Genomic DNA, 5,338 nt, shown 5'->3' on the forward strand with positions numbered 1-5,338 from the left:
AGGAAACACTAGGCACCATTTGGCTCTTGAAAAGGAGTTTACTCTCCAAGATGTTCTTAGGGAGTAAACTCACAGATCTTGTTGTTCTGTCGTGATTTTGATGTTATTAAACACAATCTAAGCTATATAATACAACTAGATTGAAGTACTCACGATTTGGGATAAAAACCCGAGGATCCGTGAGAGACAATTTGGCTTTTCTCTAATTGGAAATGTAACTAATGAATTATTTGGTTCAGTTTTCTATTTATAGTCTTGAGATTTGTGGCAGAAAATATTTTATTCCCAGAATGAACTCTAATATCATAGAGTATCGAAATAACAGTGTTGCACATAACCCGAGTGCATCCACTCTCTTGATATTTCCTTAAGTGTAAATCGTGAATAACTCAAACTTATACCCAAAGTCTGGAATTTCCCTGTAACTGTTCTAACTTCTATTGGCTTGATATGGTTTGTTCAGAATGGAAATTTCGGGTTGTCACAAACAAAAGCAACCAAGCCCATGGTCGTTAGTGAGAGAGAGAGATTCGTAGTTAATGTTTTTAGTGAGTTCTATAATCGAGTTATGTGACTGTAAGTAAACCCCCCTACAATGTTGTTGGATTAATGTCTAAGTCCATAACTATAATTGGTAAGACTTGACCCAACCCGACATGGTCCATTTGGGTTGCATGGCATCATGCATTTGGATAGACTATAATGAGAGAAATAACACTTAAGGTTTGTTAATATATTAATGTATTATTAAGATTATTTAATTAATATTGATCAAGAATTAATCTAGAATTAATTAAGTGATCAAAAGAAGACTAATTAAATATATGGGTTGATTGTGTAAATCATCCATACTTGTATAGTGGGCTAATGTTCTATGGATTATCAAGTTGGGCTAAAACCCATATGATGCCCCATGGTGTATTTGAACCCATGGATCCAAGGAAAATGGAAAGTCATGAAAATTAGGGTTTACACTAATGGTAACACTATATAAAGATCATACTCTTGGCAAAATCGGCCACTAAGTGATGAAGAAAAGGGCTAGCCGATTTTTAGAAGTGTGCTACATTTCTCTCTAAGTCTTCCAAGTGCATATGATGTTGTGTGAGCCATTTGAGGTGTCACACTTGGGGCATTAGGAACTCAAGCTTCATAAAGACATTCTACATCAAAGAGGTATGTATTCTATCTTGTTATATTCATTGTTTTGTATGCTAGATTAGTATAATACCTTGGATGTTCATATTTGCATGTATAATAGAGAAAACATAGATCCAAGGTATTTAGGGTTGCATGTACACTTAAGAGTGTTAGAATGCTCAAAACCCAACAGTGGTATCCGAGCCTAGGCTTGTTTTCTTGTTATACTTGCAAAAGTAGTTGAAAAATCAATTTTTGATGCTATCTTCCTAGCAGACTCGCCGAGTCCATGAATGGACTCGCCGAGTCCAAGGCAAAATGCATCCAACTCGCCGAGTTGGTTCGTGCACTCGACGAGTTAGACCCCCTGACAGCATATATTCGATTGTTTTGGCTGGAATTAGACTAGGAACATCACCCTAAGATGTTTTTGGACTTATAAACTTGTTTTTGATGTGGTAATGTTCATGATAATCCAATTTCTAAGATAATTGTCATAATTTCAAGATTTGTATTAGTTTGTATGTTCATGCTAATTTCTTGAAGATTGATGATTTGAATTATCTTGTTCTTAGATTAATAGAAAAGTTGTGTAAAATAGTTGATTTCAATCCATTTTAATCTAAGAGTTGATTCCAAAATGTGTTTTTGTAACTTGTCCTCAAGTTATATGAAAAGTCACATTTAAGAATCATAAAACTCATAAAAGTTGGCAACGGTTACAAAATGAAGAGTCTAGTTCTAATTAAAGTCTTTAATGACTCCATAACTTGTCCTCAAGTTATGGATGTTCAAAAGTCTCTTCATCAAATAATAAATAATAAAAAAATGTAACCTTAATTAGTTCCATAAGTTACAATAAAAAAAAGTTATTTTTTTTTATTTTTTATTAATTAGTTTAAAGTCTTCCATAACTTGTCCTCAAGTTATGGAACTTGAAGAGTTTTTAATTAAAACTACTTTAAAAAGAGTTTTTAATTAAAACTACTTTAAACTCATAAGTTATGGAATTAATTAGTTTTGAATAGTTTCAAATTTTTCCCTCAAGTTTTGGAATTTGAAAAGTTTTCTCTTATGAATACTTTAATTCCAAGTTAAGCCCTTAGGATGTTAAAAGTTAACATTCAATCCTTATACTTTATAATATTATAAGTTAATAATATATATATATATATATATATATATATATATACATTCACGAAGCCGGTCTATAAGGGGGGTATAAGGTTACTGCCTATAAAATGGCAGTTTAATGGGTGTCCACTCTCACCCACCGCTTCCTTGACTGGTGGAGGGTCGTTAGCTGAACGGGTAGGACAAAGACTATAAGTTCTCCCTTCATTAAAAGTATGAATGATAAATACTAAGTAACTAAACACTTATAATTCCCAATCTTAGTTACTTAGGAAAATGTGAATAAGGTGCTAACCCATGAAATTACACTTGGCACCTTGCTTAAGTCGGTTGGTGGAGCGTGTGTGGTTTACCGGCACACTAGCTTGATTTAAAAAGGTAGGCAAAGGGTTTCTTAAAGTTTAATCATAGGCTGGTGGAGAGTGTGTGGTTTACCGGCACACTGACTTGACTTACCAAGGTAGGCAAAGGGTTTTCTTAAAGTTTATCATAGGCTGGTGGAGCGTGTGTGGTTTACCGGCACATCGGTTGGTTGATAAACATTTAAGAGTACCAAGTAATTTGCATGGTTATTTCACACCTTGTTTTGTGATCCTCGGCATCCCAGTCACAAAACCTGAAGGGCACACTCGAGATTGAAACATGCCATTGAAAAATTCAATGAATCTCAAAAGATCTAGGAGTTTCAAATCCAATTAAAACTTAATAAATTATTTCATTTTTCCATGGTGGAAATTGGTGAATCGTCATTCACCTACCTTCAAATATCTTATAGCTTGGATTACGGCATCCCTCTTCCGAGTTATAACATAGTTTGTTGGGTCCTAGCCTCAATATTTCATATTGGGTGTCATATTAAGGATTTTAAATCAACTAAACTTGAATATCTCCCAAAAGGATGTCTAATTCAGACATCTATGAGCTTCCCAAATCTCTTGGAACTTTACCTCTTTCACCTTCTCCAATTATTCTCCCTAACCCACAAGTTCAAGGTCACTCAAGCCCTATTGGCAAGACACGGTCTAGGTGTGATCACATCATGGAGATGAAGTTACATATTGACAAGCTGGGAGAGTTGGGTGTCAAATTCTTGAGAAAGTTGGTGGTTCAATCACTTTCTAAGTCACATAGTGAGTTCCTGTGGGACTCCTATGAAGCAGACTATGACAATACCCTTAATGATCTTATCTATTTGCTTTCTACTACTGAATCAGCAAGGATTTGGAAGGCTATTAAAGCAAATGTGATTATAAGATCAACTTCCCAAACCTTTATGGATAGGGACAATAGTGACACAAGAAATCCAGAAAAGCATTCTCTTCCCAATGGAAAGGGATTGGCCATAGTCAACTCGGTTGACCAAATGGTAAAGAGAAATGCTAAGTCTGTGATAGTGCCATGTACCATTATCAAAGAGCACATATGTTAAATTGCCAAAGAAAAGGGGTATTGGCTACGAAGCTGCCAAACTTACCTAAGGATGGTAAAGTCAATGGGTTTGACTTTATTTCAGGTAAAGTCCATTGTCTAACTCTGTTAAGCTCCAATTTGGAGATTCTTATTACATAATGTGACTGAGTCACATGGTGATGTTATAAGAATCAAAGAAAAAGAGAGAAAGCTTAAGGAAGTATATGCTGATTCTGATCGCGAAGATGGATTTCGATCTCATGGTTAATGATCAGAATTTTTAGCAGGTGCTTAAGAGTTATGATAAATTTCTTAGGAATAGATAACAACAAGTTTTCATATACATTTGCATTGTAAGGATTAGTTTTTCCGCAAAGTTTTAAAATAAAAGAAAAGTTTTTAATTTTATTTATTTTAAGTATCCTTACAATGGCATTTGTGAAAGAAATTGTTGTTTATATGATTCCATTAATGGTAATATAGGAAAATGGTTTTGATTCATTCATTTGTGGTAGTGTCTAAATTTACCAAATAAAGAAAGATTCTCATCACCCAAGTTTCAATTGGACCGGAACTTGGAATCATGCAAGTTGTATACTATGATGAATGAGAACTTTCAAGCATTGGAAAATTAAGACTAATTACTTATTCACATGGATGTGTGAGTTAAGTAAAGGGCTAAGGGATCGAGCGCACAGTCATGTGCACTGATCAAGCCTACCACAAATAATCGATAAGACTATTCGTCAAGATTTATTAAATTTTAGTAAATATGGTTATACGTATAAGTCTAAGTATAATTCTAAAGCATTGGAAAATTTTTGATGTATGTCAGAACGAATGAGAAGAATCAAATTAGGCAGAAGGATAAAAGTTTCTCAAATCCGAAAAGATGGGAGAGTACTTTAGTATCATGTTATATGATCATCTTAATGATTAAGAGACCTTATCACAATTCATCCTCTAAGTGCATTCTGATAGCTAAGAAGAGGAGTTATGAATTATTGAAGTGGTTAAATCAAGAAGATGAGTCATACTTCGTTCCAAAACAATCCTTAGAGTTATACTCTAAGATTGTAACTTGAGTGACATATCTTAATGAAAGGTTTAAAAAAAACGTGTCAAATGTAAGAGTAAAAGTGTCCTACTCTTGTACATTTGAAGTTGGTAAGTTGTGATGTTTTGGATAAAACAAAGACCAACATAGGCCAATTGTGTGAAGTGTTTGTCTTGATTATAATCCACACTATCTCTTGGATGTTTGACAAGGGAGTCTTATATGTCAAGAGGACAGTAGGAGTCTTAAAGGTCCTGAAAGTCTCAAGAACTAATCAAGAATAAAACCTGAGGTTCTTTACTAGCACACGACTTGAGGTTTATAACCTATCGTGTTGATATTTCTGTGGCCATTCCATTTAAAGTTGGCTTTGCATATGAGTTCTTAGAGTCCTCAATTGGTTGCACAACTACTTGGAAGCAATGGCAGGCCCTTGTGCTGCCAAATGGCAAGAACTTAAGATTGCACAAGTTCAATCCATATGTGTTTGGATTTGTCATTATCCGTGTCTTGTAACTAAGGTTTTGACAAATTCATATGGGTAGGAACTCATACACCATAAAAATCTAAGTATCATAAGGTTTCTCTCCGATTCAT

The sequence above is a fragment of the Lactuca saligna genome, chromosome 3 (assembly GCF_052625555.1).
Source record: "Lactuca saligna cultivar CGN05327 chromosome 3, ASM5262555v1, whole genome shotgun sequence".
Taxonomy (NCBI): Eukaryota; Viridiplantae; Streptophyta; class Magnoliopsida; order Asterales; family Asteraceae; genus Lactuca; species Lactuca saligna.